The 17,087-nt window shown below is 44.8% G+C and overlaps 1 protein-coding gene across 2 annotated transcripts in view; it reads left to right on the top strand.

Moving 5' to 3' along the window:
* Positions 1-17,087, top strand: part of LOC147673965 (NACHT, LRR and PYD domains-containing protein 3-like) — a 526,755-nt gene that overhangs the window by 247,042 nt on the left and 262,626 nt on the right. The window lies entirely within an intron of this gene.

Below are 17,087 nucleotides of genomic sequence, written 5' to 3'. Positions count from 1 at the left end.
GGGTGGGTGAAACAGAAACTGTATGTGTGCATATACTTTGAATGGATGGATGCCTGGATCATGGTACTATCTGACTCTTAGATAGCATATGTGTATCTAGAGAGAGTAGACGGTCACTGGATGAACTAAGTGTTACTTTGAAGAGCATGTAACAACACACCCGCACGTCCGTTCCAGTGTGGGAAAGGCAAGGAAAAGAAGTTGTAATTTTGTCCAAATACTACCATGAATAGTAGCAGTAGTTTGTATTGCAACTGCAAGCACAGCATATATCCGGTTATTACGGTGGACACTCCCTGCCTCTCTTAATAACTTTAGTTTAGTAGTAGTACGTCATTCATGTGTGGGTGTATCACTGTTCACTCAATAATAAGCAAAGCACCTAAAGTCATCCCATATGTAATCAAATACATCCCATGTGAAGTGATAGATAAACAGATTATTTAGCTTCTTCATTTTCCTTTTCTAGTACTAATTTGCACTGTAGGGTGAAAGCTAAATTAATTAAGCAGTAGCCCTTTTAACAGAGTATTCTCAGTGCCACCCATAATAAAAAAGTAAGAGCTTCACCACCTGCATGTACTGGACCGGTACAGTAAAGCAAGTCTGTCTCACTCATCATGGTGTGCGTCTGTTTTTCTCGGGTGCAAGTTCGCTGCGCTGGCATTATGCCGGCTTGCATAAGATAACGTACCAATTTTCCTAAACAAGAGAGAAGAAGAAGAATAAGACTGGTGTACTGTCATATTCGACTGTAATGGAAGTCCATAGTGCTCATAGAATTTGTTTCTTAAACACCCACTAATGTTAGAGCAAGGATGAAGAAGTGGGAGGTTAGATAGACACTGTCCTCAATAGTTATGTACTGTGCTTTCAATTTGCTACTTGTACTGTGACACAACTTTCTGCTCAATCATTTTGTGTTAATCTTAAGGAGCATTGGTTACAGACTATGTCTTTCTTTCTTCATATAGTTGCTCCTTCCAAATCAAACAGACCATCAAGGAAGGAGCTGGCTTGAATGGCCCAGGAACGGAGGCTGGATGCCACTGTCGCTGAATATCGGCGGCTGGTGGCCCTGGAGGAGGAGGACACGCAGTCTACCGGTACAACATCCACTGGGACAGCTGCATCCTCCTCCGTGCCCCCACAGGCTGCCAGCCAGCGCAGTGCTCCAGCGGTACGGAGCCGGGCTACCAAAGCCAACCGCCACTGCCGAGCAGCAAAGACAGCAGCTGCCCCCCACAGGAGTCGCAAGGCACGCCAGCACCGCTTATGCCTCAGAGTGTCCTACCTGGAGCAGGAGGTCCTAACTTATAAGACCTTGGTGGAGAGCCTCCGCTCCGACCATGCCACCCTCCGCAAGGAGTATGATGCCCTGGCCTCAAAAGTAAACAGCATCCTGCCGTAGTGTCCCTTGCCCCTTTTTTAGAGACTTTTGGGGGGTGGGAATTGGGAGTTGGGTTGTTTTTGGGACCTTTGAAGGGCAACCGTTGGGGTTAGGGAGGGTCTTGCGAAAGATTATTTTGTTAGGGCTACCAAAATATACTTTTTGAAACTTTATCTGAGCATACCTGTTTTTTACTGCTTTTGAGTCTGGTGGGTGGGGGTTTAACAGAAAGTTTGTGTTCCTGAAACTTAAGTCTGTGTCATTTTCTTCCTTTAAGTGTAAATGGCTAAATGTTTTCAACACTAAGTGCCTCTCACAGAGTAAGTGAATTCAAGAGTCCTAGGACTTTAGTAGTACTACCGTCAATCTCTCGTCTCTCCAAATACTCCATTATACTACCTCCCACCAAACGCTTATCTTACCTGTAATTTGTGTTTGAAAGTAGGGCTAGGCCCAGGGCTGGCTCCACGGGAAATGGCGATTAAGGTTGGCAATCCTGGGCGGATGAAATATCCTCATTGCGGTGGTACTAGTGGTGTGACACAGTGGCAGTTGCATGCCTTTGGAAAAAATAAAATGAAACCTGGTTTGTCCTTACTGTAGCATTACAACGGTACGATAGAGAATATAGCAGGTGACAGTACACTAGAACAGTGCCACAATGTAGCCTAACAAATGGTAAAGTATTGAAAGTATAACTAGTACTTGCGTTGAATTTCTTTGACATTGGCTACTACTACAAGAAATAGTACTGAAGCTGAGTAGTCAGTCAGGATATCTTTATTCGACTTATTACAAGTCATACAAAGAAACATAGACAATAAACAATGAAACATAACATAGGATACATATGCCCATACATACATAGCCCAGCATTTTCATAAAAGCATTAAAACTACAGATAAAAGTTAAATACTATACAAATGTTAAGACTATACAAATTCATTCATAAAAGACAAAAGTAATTCTGATAAAAAACCCTTAAAAATTTCTAAGGCGAGTTTTGACCGACAGCTTTTGCCCTAGCTGCGGCAACTAAAAAATTCGCGATGCAAAAGGTAGCTGAGTAAGTCTAGAATATATCCTCGGATTCCTTCACCAGCCTGTTGCTATGACCTTATCCTCCCCAGCAAGTGTGTGGAATTATTGATGTCATTAAGTCACACATCAATTAAAACCACACAGCCCGGGGGAAGAGGGTTAGGGTTTGGAAAATGGATGGGAATGGGGGTTTCTTTTTGGGTAGGTTTTGTTGAGAGAAGAACAAAAAAGCACAGCATGGACAAACAATAATTGAAGATAAAGAAATCTTTGGGTACAAAGCTAACCATAAATCTTTTAAGTGACATAAAGGAAGTGCATGCACTACTGCATGCATTGTTACTGAGAAGTAAGTAGTACTTTTGACAACCGTGAATGACAGAATGCGACAGTGCAGGGCTGCAGCGTTTTAACTTGCCTATCTCTGCACTCAGAGAAACACTTCTTACATTAAATTAGGTTTAAAAAATAGCCGAAGTAAAACCTATAGAATGGCTGTAGAGATCAATTTAGAAGCAGAGAGAGATCCAAGAAATGCAGTCACACTCATAGAAGAAAACAATGGATACTGTATCTGTATGCTGTTGTAGTTGTCCTGTTGAATTTGGTAAGTAAGTTGCACGCATCAAAAAATTCCTCTTATTAGCGGCACTCCTCCATTCCAGCTGACGCTTCGTCCATCAATGTTGGTGACCAGAAGACACCCTGTCCACTGCCTGCCTAGCGGATGCTGAATTGCGGCTCGCTAATGTGAAGCCTGACTCCATCCTTTTTTTCCCATTGCACAGACTGAAACCCGGCCTGTAATTTTTGACGGAAAAACAGGAAGTGATATTAGAACACCACTGATAAATAAATATAAGGTATGTACGCTGTGTAGTGCAAAAAGTCACACTTTGAGTTTCCTAATAGACAGTACAATATTTTTGAAAGTGCGTACTCTGTCTGAGTCTCCTTTTGAAGGATAAATAAGTATGGGCAAATTAATTTAGCGGATCTTTCCCCTCAAGCTAGGTGTACTGTAAACTGTGTTTTAGAACAAAATTAGACCTTCCCAGCAGTGCTCCCACCCAGACCCTTACTAAAGCCAGTCGCAAAAATGTAGAAGACCCCCAATCGGATCTCTCAAAAACGAGGCTTAGTAGAAAACTGGTGACAAAACGTACTTTGAAAGTAAAAGTAGGCCCAAATACCCCCTTACCCACCGTGGATTGTATTCAAACCACTTGCAAGCAAGCAAAAGTATCCATACCCAGCATCGCTCCAAGACTCGCAAACCCCCCCACCCAAACACATGCAATACAAATACTGCTAACCCTAACGAGCCCTAAGTTAAGAATAGTGGCAAAGGCTTTCTTTAACTATGCCAATTCCCCCCTTTCCCACCATGGATTGTCTTCAAATCACTTGCAACCAAAATTACACATTCCCACAAGTGCTCTAAGACCCCATAACTCAGTTGCAAAAATGTAGAACACCCCGAAACACATGCACTCCTGCTCCTAGCGAACCCTAAGTTACAAAAAGTGCCAAAAGGCTTTTCCTTATGGATTTTGTTCAAACCACTTCTATCCGGTATTAGACCTTCCCAGCAATGCCCCAAGACCCGCCAACCCACCCGCAAAAAAGCACAACACTCCCAAACAGTCAAAAAGGAAAATCTCATACTTACAATATTTATCGGTCTTCGGTCCAAACGCGCTGTGCAGCTAGGTCATAACTCCCGTTTTCCACCACGGATTTCCTGAAAAGCAAATGCAATCAAAATTAGACTGTCCCAGCAGTGCTCCCAGACCCCAAAACTCACCCACAAACACCCGGAACCCCCCAAAGAGCACCTCAAAGGCTGCAAAAACGCAAAAAATGTTTCGCCTCCGATTTCGTCCAAACCACTTTTATCCGGTATTAGAGCTTCCCAGCAATGGCCCCAGAGCCGTCAACCCAGGCGAAAACTAGTAGAAGACCCCCAAACAGCCAAAAAGCAAAAGTACAAAAATGGGGACTTAGTCATTTTCTTGGCAATTTCCAAAATCACTCCGCGCGCGCTCTGCAGCTAGGCCTTAACTCCCCTCTGCCACCATGAATTTGCTTCAAACCTCTTGCAATCTAAAGTATCCATAGCCAGCAGTGCTCCCAGACCCCGAAACCCACCCACAAACACCAGGAAGCCCCCCAAACAGGCCCCCGAAAACGCTACATTGAGCAAAATGTCAGAAATAGCAAAAAAAAATTCTGCATGGATTTTGTCCAAACCACTTCTATCTGGTATTAGACCTTCCCAGCAATGCCCCAAGACCCACCAACCCACCCGCAAAAAAGCACAACACCCCCAAACAGCCAAAAAGGAAAATCTCATACTTGCAATATTTATCGGCCTTCGGTCCAAACGCGCTGTGCAGCTAGGTCATAACTCCTGTTTTCCACCACGGATTTCATGAAAAGCAAATGCAATCAAAATTAGACTGTCCCAGCAGTGCTCCCAGACCCCAAAACTCACCCACAAACACCTGGAACCCCCCAAAGAGCACCTCAAAGGCAAGCAAGTCAGCAAAAACGCAAAACAAATTTCGCCTCCGATTTGGTCCAAACCACTTTTATCCGGTATTAGAGCTTCCCAGCAATGGCCCCAGAGCCGTCAAGTCATCCGCAAAGAAGTAGAACACCCCCACAAGTGCAGAGTCTTTCTTCATTGGGCGTAATCCTGCCCTCTGCTTGGAGGGAAATAGGAGTCTGGAGGAGGAGGATAGAGGAGCATGTTCTTGTGAACTTGTGAACCTGAGGAATGCAGACTGCGGCACCTTCAAATCAATAAGCAAACAAGTGAAGACAGTTCTGCTGATGGGCTTGTTTTTGTGATTAGGTGATTAAAGTTTGAATTATATTAACTGTGCACAACAAAGAAAGACAGACACACAGGAATAAAAGTGAATAAGGACGAAAAAGAAAGTTATTGATTCATTGTCTCATTTTCAGGGCTCGGTGTCAGGGAATAAGAATAAGGGTTCGTCATCATACTCTGCGAATTCAGTCAGGATGAGGTCAGTGTCACCTAACAGAGAAGAAATTCCCTCATCTACGTTGCTGTCCACCTCGTCTTCATCCGGCGTGCTTTCTCGTACTTTGTAATCTGGTGGTATGAGGTGCTGATTCATCTTGATCATTGTTAACCTCTCCACATTTTTGGGCGAGAGGCAGCTCCGTTTGGAAGTTACAATGCCACCAGCAGCACTGAAAACACGTTCAGAAGACACGCTTGCGAGTGGGCAAGACAAGTAGTTTAGGTTGGAGATCTGTGCCCACAATTCTTTTTTCCAATGCCAATACGCCAATGGGTTAGCATTAACATAGACCTCTGTTGAGTCATTCAGATAGTCCTGCACCATCGACTCAAGGTCCTCCAAGGTTCCTCCACTTTGCTTACTTTTTGCTGTGACCTTTTGAGAACCAAACCCAAGCCGAGTTAGCCAATCCTCTTCTGCATCCAATGTTACTGTTGTGTCTGGTGCAGATGATCCGGTTGCCGGTGTCTTTAACGGCTGAGAGGTCACTTGTGCCACAGCCACAGGTGCAGAAGTGGATTCTTTTGACTTGGGATGGCCTGCTGATGCTGATGTACTGCCTTTTCCTTCAATTTGCTGCCGTTCTCTTTCAAACCTCTTGGCTGAGAAGGCTAGCCAACGTTTGTACTTTGTAACATCTTGATCACCAAAAGGAAAGAATGCTTGGCCTGCCAGCGCCTTTTTGTAGCGTGGATCCAGAATAGTAGCACAAATGTAATGCTGTTCTGAGTGGATCATTTTAAGACGTTCATCACCAAGTAGGCGCTCTAATAATTTCTCCCCCAAAAGAAAAGCGTCTTTCTTTTTTTCATCTTTTTGAAACATAGAAGACACCGCCTTCAGTTGGTGCTCCAGCATGCGCAACAATGGGATAGCTTTTCCCAAATTACAGTCCTCCTTGCTGACTGCACGCGTGAAGACCTCAAAAGGACGAAGCATGTCTGTCAGGCTTTTAACTAGGTTCCATTGCGCCGCATCTAGCCTCAGGTCCTTCTGAGCTGTACCCAGTGTTAAGAAATAGTGATCGAGTACCGTATACTGCTCATACAGACGCTCAAGCATGTAGAAGGTTGAGTTCCAACGTGTTGCCACCTCCTGGATGAGTGCTTTCACTGGCATTCGACGTTCATGTAGCAGGCTCCTCGGATGCTTCCGGGCCTTAAAAGAATGGCTGAAATGGTTGCACATTCTTCGGCAGGGGGCCACTAACTCGCACGCTGGACTGTCTTCATCACTCAAGAATTTTTTAACGACCAGGTTTATACAGTGCGCCAAACACGGCACTCTGAAATACTGACCCAGCTCCATGGCCTTAACTACATTGGCGCCATTATCCGTGGAAACATAACCAATCTGGCGTTTTTTTGGGGACAGCCAGTGAAAGACCTTTGTGTTAAACTCATTCAAAATGTTTTCTGCTGTGTGATGTTTCTCCAAGCCAAACATGGCTAGTGTTGCATGTTTCCGAGCAGCTTTAAAAACTTGGTCCGGGTCAACACCTGCGTTTAGCTTTGCTTTAACGCCTGAAAAAGAGACCCAGTGTGCAGTGATGCACATGTAATCAGCGCCTGCGCCACTGGTCCACATGTCTGTTGTCAGATGTATAGTGTGAACAGCACTCTTCTGCAAAGCTGCCCCAATCACCTCCAGCACATCTTCATGTAGTGCTGGAACCGCAACTCTGGCAAAATAGAACCGGCTAGGAACCTTCCATTTAAGGCAGAGCGCTGCCATTAATTCTAGAAAACCAACCCCTTCTACAAAAGAAAAAGGGAGAAGGTCCAGAGCTAGCATTTTAGCCAGCTTAGTGTTATACATGTTTCTAATGTTGCCCTGGACCAAGCATTTACGGGATGATGATGATGATGACTTCTTTGACCCAGTTACGCTCGCTGATGAACTTTTTCGCATTGGTGTCTCACTCTCTCCCACACTCTTAGTGTGGCTCACATGGGGTGTGCTGCTGACAGGGGTACTGGGTGTAAGTGAAGTGTTTGACATGTCTTCTTCCTCCTCGCCATCATCAGATGAAACATCAATGTTTTCTTGACTTGCAATTCGGGCTTCCTTGATCTCCTTTAGGTGCGCAAACCATTGGACAGCGTGCTGTCTCCTAAGATGACCTCTCTGGCCTCCGGTACCATAGTTGGTACCAAACTTACCACGACTAACTGCATGCTTACAAATGCTACAAATGGCGAAGTTTTCCTTTTTTGGGCAAACACTAAAGAAGTCCCAAACTGGGGACTTGAATTGTCTGTGGGGGCCGGAGGAGGCGGCGATACTGGTGGTGGTGGTCATGCTGCTAATGCCAGATGAAGTGGAGGATGTGGATTGCCGAACTTTAGTACATTGTGCACTTTCACCACCACATATTGAGGTCGAGGTGAATGGAGGTCCCTTCTGGCGAGGAAGAAATATGGAAGCGGTACGTGTTGGTGTACTAGTTAACTCCAATGATTGTGGTGTTTCCACTGCCTCCTCGTCGACAACATCATCATCACGCTCAGCAGCTTTTCGGGCTAGGGTCAAAATGTCTGTTTGCTGCATGCCCGCTGGGGCAGCAGTGACCTTTATGATGACTGGGTCGTCGTTGTGAGAGTATTCATCAGCTGCAGTATCCGCCACTTCTTGTTGAGCCTCATCACACTCCATAACTATGAGACTTTGGACGAGCTTCCTTTTACGCTTAACTACCTTTGTCAGATCATGGTGTGCCTCACTCTCAGATGGCAGTGGTGCTAGTTCCCAATTTTGATCCGTATCATCAGAAGGAGGTGTGCTTGAAGAAGATGTAGACACCACACTTGATCTCTTCCTTGCTAGGGGTGTGGAAGACAATGAATGTTCATCAGGAGGAGTGGCTTCCTCAAATGATACCTCGCCTTGATTGTCGATTTCCTGATGTGCCCCAACTTCGGGAGGAACAACTATTGTGGGCACTTGTGACCCTCCATGCACCTCTGCTTGCACATCTCCTTGCGCTGCCTCTCCTTCCACTTGTACTTGGGCTTGTACTTGCACATGTGGTTGTTGTTGCGGCTGTGGTTGTTCAACACTCAAGAAGAGTGGAACTCGCACAGCTGGTTATTCGCAAGGTTGTGAGTTATAAAGATGTGTGGTGTGCTTCAAAAAGGAGATCACTGTCTGGCCAAGCAGTGAGGAATCCACAGGAACTAATACAAAGCTCTCCCTCCTGGGGAGAGAGCACCTCTGAGCACAACTGGGGGGGGACCAACAGGTCTTATTCCATAAAACTGTAGGTTGACCAAAAGTTCATGACAAAAGTACCAAACTGTTCTTCCACCTTTCACAGTTTATTGAACTCATTGTAAATTCATGATTTCACTTAAATCACAGGATGGAAGGTATTCATAGAATGTCTAGATCATTGATCCATTGTAACACATAATCACAAATCCCGATGCATTTCGGACAGCACCCTTCTTCAGGGGCTTACTCTACAAGCAAAACAGAAATAAAACATATCAACTGTATGTCCAGGTTCTGGCAAGTGAAACAAAATCTAAAATATCTCCTCTAAACTCGGTGTGGAATAACAAGAAGAAATAAATAGCCAAAGAAAAACCAAAAGGTAAGCGGAATAACCATACCAGTAACAAAGCCGTGGATCTGACCTTATCACTACAGCCTGCTGAATCCCTAAACACCCGGAAAAAACCCTATGAAGAGTGACGAACTGTAGTCAGAAAAAATAACTAAGCGATCGTGATGCGTGTTCAAAAAATAAATAAACCGGCATGCGTAGTGTGTGTTGGAGGAAAACATTAGAGTGATTAGAGTAGCACAGGGTTGAATCAAATAACGAGTAGTGACAGAGCCGGAGGCTCAACATGCGGTGTAAATAATGCATTCAGAGAGGTCCCGAAGAACTACGCTCGAACTCCGCGGAGCTCCGCTCGAGGAATGATCAGCCGGGCTAACCGCTGATCAGCTAAGTTACAGAGTGCACAGGAAGGTAAACATAAAAGACGGACTCAAGTGTAGAAAATAGACAGAAAGGACCGTGAACGAAAAAGCCATGCAAGAGGTCGCCATGTTGAAACAGGCCAAAATGTGAAACAAAATACATGGCGGTGAACGAATTGGCAGCAAATCAAGTCAACAAAAAGTATAGATAAACAGAAAAGTATAGCTGAGAAGTCATAGTATGAGAGGAGGTTACAGAAAAGATAAACAGAAAAATCATAGCATAAGAGGAGGTTACAAATAGCATAGAAATTCCATGCGATCATTGAGCCCATGGGGCACCATTGTGGACATAAATCGGATCCAAAAGTTCTCTCTTTTAAGTAGGGTGTTCTTGTTGTTCAAGGTAACCTTGACTTGCTCCAGTACTTGGAATTTTAACTGTGCCACACTGTGTCTGTTTTCATGGAAATGAGTTGCCACAGTAGATTTTAAGTTCTGGGTACAAATGTTACTCTTGTGTTCTAGGATTCTGACACAGATCTTTCTTTCAGTGTGTCCAATGTAACATTTACTGCAGGGACATTTCAGTAAATAAATGACATTACTGCTGTTGCAGGTGGCATTGACTCGGAGTTTGATCGGGTGTCCTTTCACCGGGTGGTTCGTCATGTTGCCCGGAATACAGTTGTTACAATTGCTACAATTGTAGCAGGGTTTGAGACCCGTGTAAGTGATCTGTGTGTCGGGTTTACTGGGTTGGCTTAGAATTTCTTTCACGTTTCTGCCTCTAGTGAAAGCAAACATAGGAGGCTGGCTGAACAAGCCTTGAAAGTCAGGTTCCATTGCCAATATAGGCCAGTGTTTACGGATGATATGTTGAAAGTGGTTTGAGATCCTTGAGTATTTCGAGACAACAACCAGACGGTCTGTGTGTTTTTTGTGTTTCGGGTGCAGGAGTTCAGTCCTCATCCTTTTTTCACTCCTCTCGACTGCCAGGTCAAGGATCGGGGGGGGGGTACCCGCGTGCCTTTAATCTCTCCAATGTGATCTTGATCTGTTTCTTACTTTCTTGTTCATTTGAGACAATGCGTTTGACTCGAAGAAGTTGAGCATAGGGCAGATTATTCTTTAAGCCCAAACGATGAAAGCTTTTGTAGTGTAAGGTGGAGTTCCTATCGGTAGGTTTACGGAAGATTGTAGTGGACCAATCTCCCAGTTCTCTATGTATCTCCACGTCCAAATAATGAACACATTTCTCACTGTATTCCCATGTGAATTGTATTCTCTCGTTGATGTTATTCCAAGTTCCGAGAAAGGTAACTAGGGTATCAGCCGATCCACCCCATAGCAGAAAGACGTCATCTATGTATCTAAGGTACAATTTTCCATGTTCCGACCAGCTGTTATGGCTCAGAATATGAGTCTCCTCGAATTGTTTCATAAAGATACTGGCGTAGCAAGGAGCTGCCGAATTTCCCATGGCCGTGCCATTCAGTTGAAGTATCCACCTGTCCAATACCGTGAAGTAGCTATGGTAGAGGGTGAATATGGTGAGTTGCATCAAAAAGACTTTAAGATCAGGATCCAGATCAGATGAGGCTAAAACTTGTTCAATGGCTTCCGTACCCCATCGTGGGGGATGGAGGTGTAGAGTGAACAGACGTCCACTGTTCACATAATGAGTTCGACGTTTTTCAACTCATTCATGATAGGTTCCAGCTTTAACAGAAAATCTGTGGTATCTCGTACGTGAGATCCAGCTTTTTGGACAAAAGGTTGAAGATATTTGTCTAAGAATTTTCCAGCGTTCTCATGGATACTGCCTTTGGTGGACACAATAGGTCGAAAGGGAGGTTTGGTAGGATGTTTGTGTATCTTGGGTAGCATGTAAAGCACAGGTGGTTTCGGGTTAATCGGTGTCAGATATCTTCTAGTTTTGTCATTGATAGTGCCATTGTCGAACACATGGTTAATGATTTGAATCAAATTTTTGGAGAACTCCAAGGTGGGGTCCCCCGGAAGAACATCATAAGTGTTGGTATCCATGATGTGAGCCTCTATTTGTTGTTCATAAAAGTTGGTGTCCATGATCACCCGGGCGCCGCCCTTATCTGCATTCTGACAGATGATGGTAGGGTTGTCATCCAACTTTTGTAAGATGTTTCACTCCTTCTTAGTCAGATTCCCATGTTTCATGGGTTGTTGAAACAGTAAATTTAGAATCTCCTGTTTGATCAAGTTCTCGAAAGAGTCAATGATCTTGTGGCTTTGGGGTGCCAAAAAAGAACTGTGTGGGCGAAGACCTCGAAGCATATCTTCTTCTTGTGTGGGTGTCGGGCAAATGTTCTGAAAATAATGTCTCAGTCGGATATTCCGTACCAATTTAAAGGCACTGACTTCTAGCTCCAAGGTATTGGTTATAGTAGTAGGCACAAATGATTGTCCCTTTTGCAAAGTTTTGATCTCTTCGGTTGATAAGACAGTAGAAGAAATGTTAATGACAAGGTTATCCTCCAAATTCATCGTCTTCTGTTGGTCTTCTTGATCTTGGTTGCTGGTGGAGTTTTTTCTGTTTCCTCAGCGGTTTTTCCCCCCCGGGATCTTTTTGTTGATCTTGGCCCGATTCTAAAAAATGAACCGTAGAATCAGTAGAGGTGCTCAGTGTCTGTGGTTCCACGTTTGGTGTGGCACGGGTTGGTCTTTGCCTGTTTTCTTCTGCAGATGATGATGATTCATTACCGGAAAAGGGGTTATAAGGCTTGTTCGGGCGTCGGCGGGCGTACACCTCTGCCCAGGTGTACACCTCGCCGAGCTTATAGTCTATGGTGTCTCTCTTGAATTTCGGCTGATACCCTAATTACCTTTCTCGGAACTTGGAATAACATCAACGAGAGAATACAATTCACATGGGAATACAGTGAGAAATGTGTTCATTATTTGGACGTGGAGATACATAGAGAACTGGGAGATTGGTCCACTACAATCTTCCGTAAACCTACCGATAGGAACTCCACCTTACACTACAAAAGCTTTCATCGTTTGGGCTTAAAGAATAATCTGCCCTATGCTCAACTTCTTCGAGTCAAACGCATTGTCTCAAATGAACAAGAAAGTAAGAAACAGATCAAGATCACATTGGAGAGATTAAAGGCACGCGGGTACCCCCCCCCCCCGATCCTTGACCTGGCAGTCTAGAGGTGTGAAAAAAGGATGAGGACTGAACTCCTGCACCCGAAACACAAAAAATATACAGACCGTCTTGTTGTTGTCTCGAAATACTCAAGGATCTCAAACCACTTTCAACATATCATCCGTAAACACTGGCCTATATTGGCAATGGAACCTGACTTCCAAGACTTGTTCAGCCAGCCTCCTATGTTTGCTTTCACTAGAGGCAGAAATGTGAAAGAAATTCTAAGCCAACCCAGTAAACCCGACACACAGATCACTTACACGGGTCTCAAACCCTGCTACAATTGTAGCAATTGTAACAACTGTATTCCGGGCAACATGACGAACCACCCGATGAAAGGACACCTGATCAAACTCCGAGTCAATGCCACCTGCAACAGCAGTGATGTAATTTATTTACTGAAATGTCCCTGCGGTAAATGTTACATTGGACACACTGAAAGAAAGATCCGTGTCAGAATCCTAGAACACAAGAGTAACATTCGTACCCAGAACTTAAAATCTACTGTGGCAACTCATTTCCATGAAAACAGACACAGTGTGACACAGTTAAAATTCCAAGTACTGGAGCAAGTCAAGGTTACCTTGAACAACAAGAACACCCTACTTAAAAGAGAGAACTTTTGGATCCGATTTATGTCCACAATGGTGCCCCATGGGCTCAATGATCGCATGGAATTTCTATGCTATTTGCAACCTCCTCTTATGCTATGATTTTTCTGTTTATCTTTTCTGTAACCTCCTCTCATACTATGACTTTTCAGCTATACTTTTCTGTTTATCTATACTTTTTGTTGACTTGATTTGCTGCCAATTCGTTCACCGCCATGTATTTTGTTTCACATTTTGGCCTGTTTCAACATGGCGACCTCTTGCATGGCTTTTTCGTTCACGGTCCTTTCTGTCTATTTTCTACACTTGAGTCCGTCTTTTATGTTTACCTTCCTGTGCACTCTGTAACTTAGCTGATCAGCGGTTAGCCCGGCTGATCATTCCCCGAGCGGAACTCCGCGGAGTTCGAGCATAGTCACATTTCAGTAAGTACCCTCTTCGGGACCTCTCTGAATGCATTATTTACACCGCATGTTGAGCCTCCGGCTCTGTCACCACTCGTTATTTGATTCAACCCTGTGCCACTCTAATCACTCTAATGTTTTCCTCCAACACGCACTACGCATGCCGGTTTATTTATTTTTTGAACACGCATCACGATCGCTTAATTATTTTTTCTGACCACAGTTCGTCACTCTTCACAGGGTGATTTCCGGGTGTTTAGGGATTCAGCAGGCTGTAGTGATAAGGTCAGATCCACGGCTTTGTTACTGGTATGGTGATTCCGCTTACCTTTTGGTTTTTCTTTGGCTATTTATTTCTTCTTGTTATTTCACACCGAGTTTAGAGGAGATATTTTAGATTTTGTTTCACTTGCCAGAACCAGGACATACAGTTGATAGAGTAAGCCCCTGAAGAAGTGCGCTGCCCGAAATGCATCAGGATTTGTGATTATGTGGTACAATGGTTCAATGATCTAGACATTCTATGAATACCTTCCATCCTGTGATTTAAGTGAAATCATGAATTTACAATGAGTTCAATAAACTGTGAAAGGTGGAAGAACAGTTTGGTACTTTTGTCATGAACTTTTGGTGAACCTACAGTTTTATGGAATAAGACCTGTTGGTCCCCCCCAGTTGTGCTCAGAGGTGCTCTCTCCCCAGGAGGGAGAGCTTTGTATTAGTTCCTGTTGTTCAACACTCGTCAGATGAGTTACAACAACCTGTGTTGATTGAGGGACATTGCTGCTACTTTCTTGCGATGAGCCAACATCACTGGTCGATGGTGATTGAACAACTAGACTAAGTGCCTCTGCAGCACTCAAGGGCTTGGACTTAAGTTGGCGTGGTGGTGGTGGTGGCACTGAGCCCAATAGAGCGGGGGTGCTGCTCCCAGCTTGGTCCCCAGCAGATCCCGCTGCTGCTGCAGGCGTACTTTTTTTTTTACTCCCAAAAAATGTGGCGGGCGGCACACCAGTCTCCTTGGTAACTTGCTTCTTCTGCTCCTTACTGGCAAAATTCTTGCTAGAGGAGCTACGGGGAACTTTTTTTGGGGCCATCTTCTTCAGAGCAGGTCAGAACAGCAGGCCGCAGTTGCACGAGTTGCAGAGTTGTCTATGGCCAGATGTGACGTCGCGTGACGTTATGCTGCACACACACACTGCTGCAGGACTTCTTCCTGGCACTGGTGGTTCTCTTGAGTCTTGTGCACCTAAAAGCAATGGAAGACAGAGGAAAATCAGTTCAGTTTTACACCTAAAAAAATCGAAAATCACCGAAAAATCAGCACAATCCCAAGCCCTCCATGATGTTTAAATTCAAGACACCCCACAGACAGACTAGGCCCATGCACCACTCACTACCCCTGGGCATAAAGGTTGAAAGCTAGGCAAAATGGTTGCAGACCTAAGAACACTGCCTGCATTCAAAATGGCCCCCTGCCTCCCAGCACATGGCCAGGGCCTTCCTGTAGCAGCACTCAAAATGGCCCCCACCCACATGGCCTGTCCCCATGAACACCCCAAAAAATCGAAAAACACAGAAACATCAGCACAATCCCATGCCATCCATGCCCTCCATGATGTTTAAATTCAAGACACCCCACAGAAAGACTAGGCCCATGCACCACTCACTACCCCTGGTGAAAAGGCCACAACAACAGCCCAAAAAAACGAAAATCACAGAAAAATAAGCACAATCCCAAGCCCTCCATGATGTTTAAATTCAAGACACCCCACAGAAAGACTAGGCCCATGCACCACTCACTACCCCTGGGCATAAAGGTTGAATGCTAGGCAAAATGGTTGCAGACCTAAGAACACTGCCTGCATTCAAAATGGCCCCCTGCCTCCCAGCACATGGCCAGGGCCTGCCTGTAGCAGCACTCAAAATGCCCCCCACCCACATGGCCTGTCCCCATGAACACCCCAAAAAATCAAAAAACACTGAAAAATCAGCACAATCCCATGCCATCCAGGCCCTCCATGATGTTTAAATTCAAGACACCCCACAGAAAGACTAGGCCCATGCACCACTCACTACCCCTGGTGAAAAGGCCACAACAACAGCCCAAAAAAACGAAAATCAGAGAAAAATCAGCACAATCCCAAGCCATCCAGGCCCTCCATTAGGTTTTTATTAAAGAGACCCCACAGAAAGACTCAGTCCACCCACCATTGAGTACCCCTGGGCAAAAGGCCCCAACAACAGCCCAAAAATCGAAAATTCCAAAATTGTAGTTGCAGCAACTGTAATGCCCCAAACAAACTTACTTGTGAAATTTCTAATCCAAAAGTGATCCAAAGAAAGTCAAAAAGGCCTCAAATCCAAATATCCAGCAGAATCCACAAAAAGTAATCCTTCCAGGTGAAGAATCCGAATGAAAGTGACCAGCACATGAAGAAAGCACTGGGAGGAGCCTGCTGGACAGGAACAGGAAGTTGGAGACTGTGGGGCACTTCCTTCCTCCCCCCCCCCCCCAAAAAAAAATTGGACTCCTTGCAAAAAAAAGTGCAGGCAAATTTCAACCTGAGGAGTTATTCTGATAAAAATCATCATTTTCAGAAGGTTTATGCTGCTTGCTGGTGGATTTCTTGTGCAGAATTTCAAATTTTTTACTTTCGCAAGGGCGAGATTGTTGCTGCTCGCCGCATCTACGTGTTCGCAATTGCGAACTCTTGCGATGCGTGCTGTGCAAGGTGGCAAGCCGCGATTACGTAATCGCGGTCGCCAAACTACCGCGGGATCCCGCAGCAAGATCCAAAATGGCGCAGCACTCGCAAAATATCGAGAAAAACAACTCGGCAAACGCTGAATGACGGTAAGTGAACGCCCCACGCCGCAAAATTGTATCACCAAGAAAAAAAAATCCGCTGCGTGCGGATTTGCGGATTTTGCGGGAAATTCGCGAATCTCGCGGATTGCGAATTTACCGAAAATCCGCAAAATCCGCGAGCGGAACGGATTTTCCGCCAATGCTTAAAGAGATTGCACAAATATGGGGCCCCCTGAAGGTGGATATGTTTGTGTCAAGGATGACTTATCAGTAACCCCGTTATTACAGTTGGAGATCAGATCCTAATGCAGAGGAGGTGAATGCTTTTCAGCAGGATTGGAAGGTAGCACAGGGGTATGCTTTTCTTCCATTTGCAATGATACAGAGGGTATTTTTGATGGTCCAGAAGAAGAGATATCAGGTTGTTCTGGTGCCTTCTTTTACCGCAGCTCTATCTTTGCTTCCAGGGTTTTTGGAGTTAGCAGTGGAGGGACCATTTTTGATTCCTAATTCAAAGGAGGTACTGTAGGGCCTAAAGGAGAGTTGCATCCTGTGGTTGTGGAAGGGGCATTGAGCTTTCTTGTTTCGAAGATTTCATGGGAAGAAATCAATTTGCAGGACTTTCACAACAGGCTTAGGAGTTA

The sequence above is a fragment of the Lissotriton vulgaris genome, chromosome 12 (genome assembly GCF_964263255.1).
Source record: "Lissotriton vulgaris chromosome 12, aLisVul1.2, whole genome shotgun sequence".
In the NCBI taxonomy this organism is placed as follows: Eukaryota; Metazoa; Chordata; class Amphibia; order Caudata; family Salamandridae; genus Lissotriton; species Lissotriton vulgaris.
The sequence above is the reverse complement of the archived record's forward strand: the minus strand, read 5'-3'. Positions and strand labels throughout refer to the sequence as shown.